Raw genomic sequence first — 12,797 nt, 5'->3', positions numbered from 1 at the left:
TTATTTTTTTGCTGGAAATGTACATTTGAAAATAAAGACGCAGAAAGCGGGAAAAAGAAATGAAGAGTTTGGAATCAAGATGGCGGCCACTCACCTGAACTCAGAATGATTAGTCCCGCCCACACACACACCGATTGGTCAACCATCAGGTCACTGAACTGTAGGATTGGTCAATGGTCACGTCACTCGACTCTAGGATGGCCCGCCCGCACACGCAATGAACCCACCCCCGTGACGCAGCGATTGGTCGATCGTCGGGTCGCTCGACTGTACGATTGGTCAACCTTCACGTCACTCGATGCTAATGAGCGGATAATGAGCGGAATTTTGAATGTTTTTTGGATACCGTCGGCACAAGTTTTGTCCAACCAAAATGTAAATACACCCATGAGAGGCCCCTAATGATGAGCTTTCTTTTGATATAACATATGTGTAGGTACGCTCTATAACTTTTGATTGTATAGCCGGACAGACAGAAAGAGAGACGGAGAGACGGAGAGACAGAGAGACAGAGACATACTGTTTTATATATATAGATATTAATGACTTGGACTTGGGTGTGCAGGGCACAGTTTCAAAATATGCAGATGACACAAAACTTGGAAGTATAGTGAACAGTGAGGAGGATACTGATAGACTTCAAGAGGACATAGACATGCTGGTGGAATGGGCGGACACATGGGAGATGAAATTTAACGCAGAAAAGTGCAAACTGATATATTTTGGTAGGAAGAATGAGGAGAGGCAATATAAACTAAAGGGTATAAGTCTAAAATGTGTGCATGAACAGAGAGACCTGGGGGTATGTGTGCACAAATCATTGAAGGTGGCAGGGCAGGTTGAGAAAATGGTTAAAAAAGCATACGGGATCCTGGGCTTAATAAATAGAGGCATAGAGTCCAAAAGCAAGGAGGTTATGATGAACCTTTATAAAACACTGGTTCGGCCTCAACTGGAGTATTGTGTCCAATTCTGGGCACCGCACTTTAGGAAGGATGTGAAGGCCTCAGAGAGGGTGTCGAAAAGATTTACAAGAATGGTTCCAGGGATGAGGGACTTCAGTTACGTGGATAGACTGGAGAAGCTGAGGTTGTTCTCCTTAGAGCAGAGAAGGTTGGGAGGAGATTTGACAGAGGAGTTCAAAATCATGAGGGGTCTGGACATAGCAGATAGAGAGAAGCTGTTCCAATTGGCGGAAGGGTCGGGTACCAGAGGACACAGATTTAAGGTGATTGGCAGAAGAACAAAAGGCAACATGAGGAAAAACTTTTTTACGCAGCGAGTGGTTAGGATCTGGAATGCACTGCCTGAAAGGGTGGTGGAGGCAGATTCAATCACGGCTTTCAATTGGGAATTGGATAAGTATCTGAAGTAAAGAAATTTGCAGGTTTACGGGGAAAGGGCGGGGAGTGGGACTAGCTGAAGTGGTCTTGCAGAGAGCCGGCATGGGCTCGACGGGCCGAATGGCCTCCTTCTGTGCTGTAACCATTCTCTGATTCGATAAAATATTAGAAAGTTTGTTCCACAGAAGCACAGGATTTATCTGCTTTTATTGATGAATTTAAAAAGTCTCTATTAAAACCTGAGCCAGAGTGTTGTGAGCCAAAGAGCCTTGTGTCCAATGAGGGGAATAAAGGCCCACAGCCTCCCCTGGCCCCGGGCCCTGAACAAGGGACTGGAGAAACTCGCTGCCCTGCGGATCAGACAATCAGCCGGCGCTAGTCCCGCCCCTCGGGCTCCCCGATTGGTTGGAGGACCCGCCGCCAGCTCGCTCCCTATTGCAAGGGGACATAGACAAGCTAAGTAAGTGGGCAGAGATTTGGCAGATGGAATACAATACTGGAAAGTGTGAGGCAGGAAAAATCGTAGAGCAAGTTATTATCTTAATGGCAAGAAACTGGAAAGTACTGAAGTACAAAGGGATCTGGGGGTCCTGGTGCACGAAACTCAAAAGGTTAGTATGCAGGTGCAGCAAGTGATTAAGAAGGCCAATGGAATGTTGGCTTTCATTGCTAGGGGGATAGAATATAAAAATAGGGAGGTATTGCTTCAGTTGTACAAGGTATTGGTGAGACCGCACCTGGAATACTGCGTACAGTTTTGGTGTCCATACTTAAGAAAGGACATACTTGCTCTCGAGTCAGTACAAAGAAGGTTCACTCGGTTAATCCCGGGGATGAGGGGATGGACATATGAGGAGAGGTTGAGTAGATTGGGACTCGACTCATTGGAGTTCAGAAGAATGAGAGGTGATCTTATTGAAACATATAAGATTGTGAAGGGGTTGGATCGGGTGGATGCGGGGAGGATGTTCCCGATGATGGGTGAAACTAGAACTAGGGGGCATAGTCTTAGAATAAGGGGCTGCTCTTTCAAAACTGAGATGAGGAGGAACTACTTCACTCAGAGGGTGGTAGGTCCATGGAATATGCTGCCCCAAAAAGCTGTAGAAGCTACATCATTACATAAATTTAAAACAGAAATAGACAGTTTCCTAGAAGTAAAGGGAATTAAGGGTTACGGGGAGCAGGCAGGAATTTGGACATGAGTCTAGGTCCAGATCGGTCATGGCCCTGTGGGTAGCGGAGCGGGCCCAGGGGCCGTGTAGCCTGATCTTGCTCCTAATTCGTGTGTCTAATTCTGTTAGATTCAGGAGATGGTTCTGTGATAGTGGATTGGCGGTTAGGATCAGATCAGCCATGATCTTATTGAATGGTGGAGCAGGCTCGAGGGGCCGATTGGCCTACTCCTGCTCCTATTTCTTATGTTCTTATGGTTGGAAGCTCCCGTCAATCAAGACCTGGGCCCGGGTCACGTGTCCCCGAGGAGATCACGTGCTCCGTCCAACTGCCGCCGCTCGGTCCGGGGCCTCGCAGACTCTCAGGTTTTTCTATTTCTCTTTATTCTCTCCCGATCCACTCCTCACCCCCACCCCACGTGATTCTCCACCCAATCAGAGCGGATAAAACTCACTTTGCGTCACCGATCGCGACTCTGGAACCGACAGCAAGGCCTTTCCCCGGAATGCCCCGCGCCGACTCCGTCCGGCAGGATCCGAGTGCGCAGGTGCAGCTCCGAGTGGGGGAGGGGGTTGGTGTCCTCTGGGCATGCGCGGTTATTACCCTTGGTGACCGGGAGGGGTCGCTGTGCCGGACTCGGCCCAAACCACCGCTCCGTGTGCGCATGCGCGGACTCTCGGCTCTCAATCAACCATCAGCCAGAAGAGGTCGCTGGTGAGACCAGTGAAAAAAGACTTGCATTTTTATAGCGCCTTTCACCACCACCGGACGTCCCAAAGTGCTTTACAGCCAATGAAGTACCTTTGCAGTGTAGCCACTGTTGTCATGTAGGAAATGCGGCAGTCAAATAGCGCACAGCAAGCTCCCACAAACAGCAATGTGATAATGACCAGATAATCTATCTTTTTGTTAACTCTGTTTCTCTCTCTACGGATGTTGCCTGGCCTGCTGAGTGTTTCCAGCATTTCCTGTTGTTATTTCAGATTTCCAGCATCCACAGTATTTTGCTATTATCCTTTTGTTACATTGATTGAGGGATAAACATTGGCTAGGACACCAGGGATATTTCCCCTGCTCTTTCCCACATTACAACAGTGACTACACCTCAAAAGTACTTCATTGGCTGTAAAGCACTTCAAGACGTCTGCTGGTCATGAAAGCACTATATAAATGCAAGTCTTTCTTTCTCAAAATAGTGTCATGGGATCTTTTACATCCACCTGAGAGAGCAGACAGGGTCTCAGTTTAATGTCTCATCCGAAAGACGCATAGAAAGTGGCCCTTCGGCCCATCGTGTCCGCGCCGGCCATCAAGCCCTGTCTATTCTAATCCCATTTTCCAGCACTTGGTCCGTAGCCTTGTATGCTATGGCGTTTCAAGTGCTCATCTAAATGCTTCTTGAATGTTGTGAGGATTTAATGCCTCTACCACCCTTTCAGGCAGTGAGTTCCAGATTCCAACCACCCTCTGGGTGAAAAAGCTTTTCCTCAAATCCCCTCTAAACCTCCTGCCCCTTACCTTGAAACTATGCCCCCTGGTTACTGACCCCTCTACTAAGGGGAAAAGTTCTTTTCTATCTACCCTATTGTGGCAAAGCCACCAAGGGGCTCCTGTACAAACGTATAACTGTCTTTAACAGAGTGCTATAGCACCTATGTTGTTGCCTGCATGTAAATAGCTTGTCTGGAGAAGTCCCAGAATCAACGCGATGACGTCATCACATTGGTCACGTGATGCCCTGAACGGCGGGAAACGTGATGACGTCAGAGAGGGGGAGGTTCCCACTTCAGACCTCGTGAAACCAGCAAGTAAAAAGACCTGTTTACTGTTGCTCCTACATGCCTTTGTTTTGTTCTCAAGTTTTAATTAAACTTAGTTTATTTATCGAACTGACTCGACCTCAGTGCTTTAGTAGGGGATCGGTCGATTCCTACACTATCTATGCCCCTCATAATTTTGTACGCCTCAATCAGGTCCCCCCTCAGCCTTCTCTGCTCTAAGGAAAACAACTCCAGCCTGTCCAGTCTCTCTTCATAGCTGAAGCGATCCAGCCCAGGTAACATCCTGGTGAATCTCCTCTGCACCCTCTCCAGAGCAATCACATCCTTCCTATAGTGTGGCAACCAGAACTGCACACAGTATTCCAGCTGTGGCCTAACTAGCGTTTTGTACAGCTCCATCATAACCTCCCTGCTCTTACATTCTATGCCTTGGCTAATGAAGGCAAGTATCCCATGTGCCTTCTTAACCACCTTATCTAGCTGTCCTGCTGCCCTCAGGGATCTATGTACATGCACACCAAGGTCCCTCTGATCCTCTGTCCTTCCTCGGGTTCTACCATTTATTGTGTATTCCCTTGTTAGTCCTCCCAAAATGCATCACCTCACACTTTTCAGGGTTAAATTACATTTGCCACTGTGCTGCCCATCTAACCAACCCGTCTATATTCTCCTGTAGCCTGAGGCTTCCCTCCTCGCTATTTACCACTCCACCAATTTTCATGTCATCTGCGAACTTACTGATCATACCTCCTACATTCATATCTAAATCATTAATGTACACTACAAACAGCAAAGGACCCAGACCCTGTGGTACACCACTGGACACAGGCTTCCAGTCACAAAAACAACCTTTGACCATCACCCTCTGCCTCCTGCCACTAAGCCAATTTTGGATCCAATGTGCCAAATTGCCCTGGATTCCATGGGCTCTTACCTTCTTGACCAGTCTCCCATGTGGGACTTTGTCAAAAGCCTTACTGAAGTCCATGTAGACTACATCAACTGGACTGCCCTCATCCACACACCTAGTCACCCCCATCGAAAAATTCAATCAAATTGGTTAGAGATGATCTCCCCCTGACAAAGCCATGCTGACTATCCTTGATTAATCCTTGCCTCTCCAAGTGGAGACTAATTCTGTCCCTCAGAATTTTTTCCAATAATTTCCCTACCACTGATGTTCGTCTCACTGGCCTGTAATTCCCTGGTTTATCCCTACTACTACCCTTCTTGAATAATGGTACTACGTTAGCTGTTCTCCAGTCCTCTGGCACCTCCCCTGTGGCCAGAAAGGTTCTGAAAATTTGTGTCAGAGCCCCTGCAATCTCCTCCCTTGCCTCACACAGCAGGCTGGGATACATCTCGTCTGGGCCTGGGAGTTTATCCACTTTTAAGCCCGCTAAAACCACTAGTACCTCCTCCCTCTCAATACTAATTTGTTCAAGTATATCACAATCCCCCTGCCTGATTTATATGCCTGCATCGTCCTTCTCCATAGTGAACACAGATGCAAAATATTAATTTAAAACCTCACCTACATCTTCTGGCTCTACACACAGAATGCCACTTTGGTCCCTAATGGGCTCTACTCTTTCCCTGGTTATCCTCTTGCCCTTAATATACTAATAAAACACCTTGGGGTTTTCCTTTATTTTGCCTGCCAGTGTTTTTTCATCACCCCTCTTCGTTCTCCTAATTTCTTTTTTTTTTTTTTTTTTTTTTTTTAAGTACCCCGCTGCACTTTCTATGCTCCTCTAGGGCTTCCACTGTTTTTAGTCCTTTGTATCGGCCAAAAGCCTCGCTTTTTTTCCTAAACCATTCTTGTATGTCCCTTGACATCCAGGGTTCCCTGGGCTTGTTGGTCCCACCCTTGACCTTTACAGGAACATGTTGGCGTTGTACTCTCTCTATTTCCTTTCTGAAAGACTCCCACTGCTCTGATGTGGATTTTCCTACAAGTAACTGATCCCAGTCCACTTTGGCCAGATCCTGCCTTTTCATATTAAAATCGACCTTCCCCCAATTTAGAACCTTTATTTCCGGTCCATCTTTGTCCTTTTCCATAACTACTTTAAATCTCACCGAATTATGGTCACTGTCACCAAAATGCTCTCCTACTAACCCTTCTATCACTTGCCCTGCTACATTCCCTCGAATTAGGTCCAGTGCCGCCCCCTCTCTTGTAGGACTTTCTACATGTTGGCTGAAAAAGCTCTCCTGGATGCACTTTAAGAATTCCACACCCTCTAAGCCTTTCACACTCTGACTATCCCAGTTAATATTGGGGAAGTTGAAATCCCCAACAATTATCACCCTATTATTTCTACACTTCTCTGAGATTTGCCTACATATCTGTTCCTCTATCTCCCCCTTACTGTTTGGGTGCCTATAGTACACTCCCAGTAAAGTGCTTTCCCCATTTTTGTCTTTAAGTTCTACCCATATGGCCTCATTAGAGGAACCTGCTAAGGAATCATCCCTCCTTACAGCAGAAATTGACTCCTTGATTAATATTACTGACCTGATTTTCAGTCAACTCTTGAGTATTCACGTTTAATAAATCTCCGGGAGAAGGAGTCGCTTCACTTGTACTGATTCCTGGGGCCTGATCACCTTCCCCAGGAGCAGGGCCTTGACCCTGACTTTGCTCACTTGTACTGCTTCTTGGGGCCTGATCACCTTCGCCAGGAGCAGGGCCTTGATTCTGGGGGAGTTTTATTGCACCGCTTGGTTTACTTGAGAAGGGCCCCATCAGGGCGAGTGCGGGAGGGTCAGGGGGCGAGTGCGGGAGGGTCACGGGGCGAGTGCGGGAGGGTCCATCTCTAGGACCATTGTGTATATGAGTCAATGGGACTCTCACTGACCTTTCTCCCCAGTCCATCTCCAGGACCGGTGTGTATCTGAGTCAATGGGACTCTCTCTAACCTTTCTCCCCAGTCCATCTCCAGGACCAGTGTGTATCTGAGTCAATGGGATTCTCTCTGACCTTTCTCCCCAGTCCATCACCAGGACCAGTGTGTATCTGAGTCAATGGGACTCTCTCTGACCTTTCTCACCAGTCTATCTCCAGGACCAGTGTGTATCTGAGTCAATGGGACTCAGACCTTTCTCCCCAGTCCATCTCCAGGACCAGTGTGTATCTGTGTCAATGGGACTCTCTCTGACCTTTCTCCCCAGTCCATCTCCAGGACCAGTGTGTATCTGAGTCAATGGGACTCTCTCTGATCTTTCTCCCCAGTCCATCTCTAGGACCAGTGTGTATCTGAGTCAATGGGACTCTCTCTGACCTTTCTCCCCAGTCCATCTCCAGGACCAGTGTGTATCTGAGTCAATGGGACCATCTCTGACCTTTCTCCCCAGTCCATCTCCATGACCAGTGTGTATCTGAGTCAATGGGACCCTCTCTGATCTTTCTCCCCAGTCCATCTCCAGGACCAGTGTGTATCTGAGTCAATGGGACCCTCTCTGACCTTTCTCCCCAGTCCATCTCCAGGACCAGTGTGTATCTGAGTCAATGGGACTCTCGCTTACCTTTCTCCCCAGTCCATCTCCAGGACCAATGTTTATCTGAGTCAACGGGACTTTCTCTGGCCTTTCTCCCCAGTCTATCTCCAGGACTGGTGTGTATCTAAGTCAATGGGACTCTCTCTTACCTTTTTCCCCAGTCGATCTCTGGAAGCTCTTTGAATCGGAAGGGTTCTCTCCGGTTGGTACTCACAATCCTGTGCTGGTTCACCTGCTGTTGTTCCTCAGTCTACAATCCCTGTTTACTTCGAGCTGAGCACCTTCCTCAATCACACCATCATTCACCGGGACATCTAATTGTGGCAGAGCAGAAAATAAGAACAATATTGAAAGCGTGAAATAATGTAATGTAGACTTTTAATCTGCTTACTAACAATTCAATTTCAAGGCCGAGTATTTGTTTGATTTTGTCCCTTTCCGCAGATCACCAGTTCGAGGGCTGTGTGCTTAGTTCGGAGATTTTCCTCACTGTAAATTTCCGGCCTTCTGAGACTCCCCCATTTCCACTGATCTGGGCGGAAATGCGCCATTTTCTGTGCGGAGTTACTAACCGGAGCGGTGACCCTGTGACCCTCCCTCGCTGTGATCAAAACTCGGGGCTGAGCAGCCGCTGTCGGGCCGGGTGCTGAATGGAGCCGAGTTCCCACAGGCACAGAGCGGGCCCTGTAACCCGGGCAACCAGCCTGTTTCTGACCCTCACTCCGATCAACCCGCGCCGCCCGGCACTGCGCTTGCGCGGTACAAGGGAGCGGAGCGGCACTGCGCCTGCGCGGGAGAGAGTAAGGAGCGACACTGCGCCTGCGCGGGAGCGAAGTGGTGCGGCACGGCGCCTGCGCGGGATAGAGAAAGGAAGCGGCACTGCGCCTGCGCGGAAGAGCGATGTCGCAGGAACGCATCAGTATCGCTCCCAGTGCTGGGAGGACTGCATCGGAACATATTAATATCCGATGTAGTCCTCCCACCACTGGGAGCGATACTGATGCATTTCTGCGACGTCTATCTTCCGCGCAGGCGCAGTGCCGCTTCCTTGCTCTCTCCCGCGCAGGCGCAAAGCCGCTCCCTTTGTCTCCCGCGCAGGCGCAATGCCGCTCCTTGCACTCCCGCGCAGGCGCAGTGTGGCTCCCTTACTCAGTTCCGCGCAGGCGCAGTGCCGCTCCCGTGCGCTCCCTCTACTGCGCAGGCGCCGTGCAGCTCCCTTTTCTCTCCCGCGCAGGCGCAGTGCTGCTCCCTTTCTCTCTCTCTCTCTCTCTCTCTCTCACGCGCAGGCGCAGTGCCGCTCCGCTGCAGTGCCGGGCGGCGCGGGTTGATCGGTGAGTGAGGGTCAAAAACGGGCTGGTTGCCCGGGTTACAGGGCCCGCTCTCTGACTGAGAGAACTGGGCTCCATTCAGCACCCGGCCCACCAGCGGCTGCTCAGCCCCGAGTTTAGATCTCAGCGAGGGAGGGTCACAGGGTCACCGCTCCGGTAAGTAACTCCGCACAGAAAATGGCGCATTTCCGCCCAGAGCAGTGAAAATGGGGGAGTCTCAGGAGGCCGGAAATTTACAGTGAGGAAAATCTCCAAACTAAGCACACAGCCCTCGAACTGGGGATCTGAGGAAAGGGACAAAATCAAACAAATACTCGGCCTTGAAATTGAATTATTAGTAAGCAGATTAAAATCTACATTACATTATTTCAGGCTCTCAATATTGTTCTTATTTTCTGCTTTGCCACAATTAGATCTCCCGGTGAATGATGGTGTGATTGAGGAAGGTGCTCAGCTCGAAGTAAACAGGGATTGTAGACTGAGGAACGACAGCAGGTGAACCAGCACAGGATTGTGAGCACCAACCGGAGAGAACCCTTCCGATTCAAAGAGCTTCCAGAGATCGACTGGGGAGCAAGGTAAGAGAAAGTCCCATTGACTCAGATACACACTGGTCCTGGAGATGGACTGGGGAGAAAGGTCAGAGAGAGTCCCATTGACTCCGATACACACTGGTCCTGGAGATGGACTGGGGAGAAAGGTCAGAGATTCCCATTGACTCAGATACACACTGGTCCTGGAGATGGACTGGGGAAAATGTTCTGAGAGAGTCTCATTGATTCAGATAGACACTGGTCCTGGAGCTGGACGCTCCCGCGCTCGCCCCCCGACCCTCCCGCGCTCGCCCCCCCGACCCTCCCGCGCTCGCCCCCGACCCTCCCGCGCTCTCCCCCTGACCCTCCCGCGCTCTCCCCCTGACCCTCCCGCGCTCTCCCCCTGACCCTCTCGCGCTCTCCCCCTGACCCTCCCGCGCTCTCCCCCGGCCCTCCCGCGCTCGCCCCCCGACCCTCCCGCGCTCCCCCCCGACCCTCCCGCGCTCGCACCCCGACCCTCCCGCGCTCGCACCCCGACCCTCCCGCGCTCGCCCCCCGACCCTCCCGCGCTCGCCCCCCGACCCTCCCGCGCTCGCCCCCCGACCCTCCCGCGCTCGCCCCCCGACCCTCCCGCGCTCGCCCCCCGACCCTCCCGCGCTCGCCCCCGACCCTCCCGCGCTCGCCCCCCGACCCTCCCGCGCTCGCCCCCCGACCCTCCCGCGCTCGCCCCCGACCCTCCCGCGCTCGCCCCCCGACCCTCCCGCGCTCGCCCCCCGACCCTCCCGCGCTCGCCCCCCGACCCTCCCGCGCTCGCCCCCGACCCTCCCGCGCTCGCCCCCCGACCCTCCCGCGCTCGCCCCCCGACCCTCCCGCGCTCGCCCCCGACCCTCCCGCGCTCGCCCCCCGACCCTCCCGCGCTCGCCCCCCGACCCTCCCGCGCTCGCCCCCCGACCCTCCCGCGCTCGCCCCCCGACCCTCCCGCGCTCGCCCCCCGACCCTCTCTCGCTCCCCCCCCGACCCTCCCGCGCTCGCCCCCCGACCCTCCCGCGCTCGCCCCCCGACCCTCCCGCGCTCTCCCCCGACCCTCCCGCGCTCGCCCCCCGACCCTCCCGCGCTCGCCCCCCGACCCTCCCGCGCTCGCCCCCCGACCCTCCCGCGCTCGCCCCCCGACCCTCCCGCGCTCGCCCCCCCGACCCTCCCGCGCTCGCCCCCCGACCCTCCCGCGCTCCCCCCCGACCCTCCCGCGCTCGCCCCCCGACCCTCCCGCGCTCCCCCCGACCCTCCCGCGCTCCCCCCCGACCCTCCCGCGCTCGCCCCCCGACCCTCCCGCGCTCGCCCCCCGACCCTCCCGCGCTCTCCCCCCGACCCTCCCGCGCTCTCCCCCCGGCCCTCCCACGCTCGCCCTGATGGGGCTCTTCTCAAGTAAACCAAGCGTTGCAATAAAACACCCCCAGAATCAAGGCCCTGCTCTTGGGGAAGGTGCTCAGGCCGCAGGAACCGGTTCAAGCGAACAAAGTCAGGGTCAAGGCCCTGCTCCTGGGGAAGGTGATCAGGCCACAGGAACCAGTGCAAGTGAAGCGACTCCTTCTCCCGGAGAATTATTAAATGGGAATACTCCAAGAGTTGACCAAAAATCATGTTAGTAATATTAATCAAAGAGTCAATTATTGCTGTAAGGAGGGATGATACCTTAGCAGGTTCCTCTAATGAGGCCATATGGGTAGAACTTAAAACCAAAAAGGGGGCAAGCACTTTGCTGGGATTGTACTATAAGCCCCCAAACAGTAACGGGGAGATAGAGGAACAGATATGTAGGCAAATCTCAGAAGTGTAGAAATAATAGGGTAATAATTGTTGGGGATTTCAACTTCCCCAATATTAACTGGGATAGTCAGAGTGTGAAAGGCTTAGAGGGTGTGGAATTCTTAAAGTGCATCCAGGAGAGCTTTTTCAGCCAACATGTGGAAAGTCCTACAAGAGAGGGGGCGGTACTGGACCTAATTCGAGGGAATGTAGCAGGGCAAGTGGTAGAAGCGTTAGTAGGAGAGCATTTTGGTGACAGTGACCATAATTCGGTGAGATTTAAGGTAGTTATGGAAAAGGACAAAGATGGACCAGAAATAAAGGTTCTAAATTGGGTAAGGCCGATTTTAATATGATAAGGCAGGATCTGGCCAAAGTGGACTGGGATCAGCTACTTGTAGGAAAATCCACATCAGAGCAGTCGGAGTCTTTCAGAAAGGAAATAGAGAGACTACAATGCCAACATGTTCCCGTAAAGGTCAAGGGTGGGACAAACAAGCCCAGGGAACCCTGGATGTCAAGGGATATACAAAAATGGATTAGGAAAAAAAGGAAGGCTTTTGGCAGATACAAAGGACTAAAAATAGTGGAAGCCCTAGAGGAGTATAGAAAGTGCAGGGGGGTTCTTAAAAAAGAAATTAGGAGAACGAAGAAGGGTCATGAAAAAACACTGGCGGGCAAAATAAAGGAAAATCCCAAGGTGTTTTATTTGTATATTAAGGGCAAGAGGATAACCAGGGAAAGAGTAGAGCCCATTAGGGACCAAAGTGGCAATCTGTGTGTAGAGCCAGAAGATGTAGGTGAGGTTTTAAATTAATATTTTGCAACTGTGTTCACTATGGAGAAGGACGATGCAGGCATATAAATCAGGCAGGGGGATTGTGATATACTTGAACAAATTAGTATTGAGAGGGAGGAGGTACTAGTGGTTTTAGCGGGCTTAAAAGTGGATAAACTCCCAGGCCCAGACGAGATGTATCCCAGCCTGCTGTGTGAGGCAAGGGAGGAGATTGCAGGGGCTCTGACACAAATTTTCAGAACCTCTCTGGCCACAGGGGAGGTGCCAGAGGACTGGAGAATAGCTAATGTAGCACCATTATTCAAGAAGGGTAGTAGTAGGGATCAACCAGGGAATTACAGGCCAGTGAGCCAAACATCAGTGGTAGGGAAATTATTGGAAAAAATTCTGAGGTACAGAATTAGTCTCCACTTGGAGAGGCAAGGATTAATCAAGGATAGTCAGCATGGCTTTGTCAGGGGGAGATCATGTCTAACCAATTTGATTGAATTTTTCGATGGGGGTGACTAGGTGTGTGGATGAGGGCAGTC

At 51.7% G+C, this 12,797-nt stretch overlaps 2 protein-coding genes across 2 annotated transcripts in view; one reads left to right on the top strand and one right to left on the bottom strand.

Moving 5' to 3' along the window:
• LOC147091836 (uncharacterized) overlaps positions 1 to 12,797 on the bottom strand; it is a 1,030,142-nt gene that overhangs the window by 12,693 nt on the left and 1,004,652 nt on the right. The gene's annotated exons all lie outside the window — the stretch shown is intronic.
• The window catches only part of LOC147091866 (uncharacterized), a 60,040-nt gene continuing 56,329 nt past the window's right edge, over positions 9,087 to 12,797 (top strand). Inside the window, 2 exon segments of the mRNA XM_085976881.1 lie at positions 9,087 to 9,288; positions 9,546 to 9,710. The gene's annotated coding sequence lies outside the window, so the exon portion shown is untranslated.

The sequence above is a fragment of the Somniosus microcephalus genome, unplaced genomic scaffold, assembly GCF_052327205.1.
Source record: "Somniosus microcephalus isolate GS21.2 unplaced genomic scaffold, FLI_Smic_1.0 unresolved_chr3, whole genome shotgun sequence".
NCBI classification, from domain to species: Eukaryota; Metazoa; Chordata; class Chondrichthyes; order Squaliformes; family Somniosidae; genus Somniosus; species Somniosus microcephalus.
The sequence above is the reverse complement of the archived record's forward strand: the minus strand, read 5'-3'. Positions and strand labels throughout refer to the sequence as shown.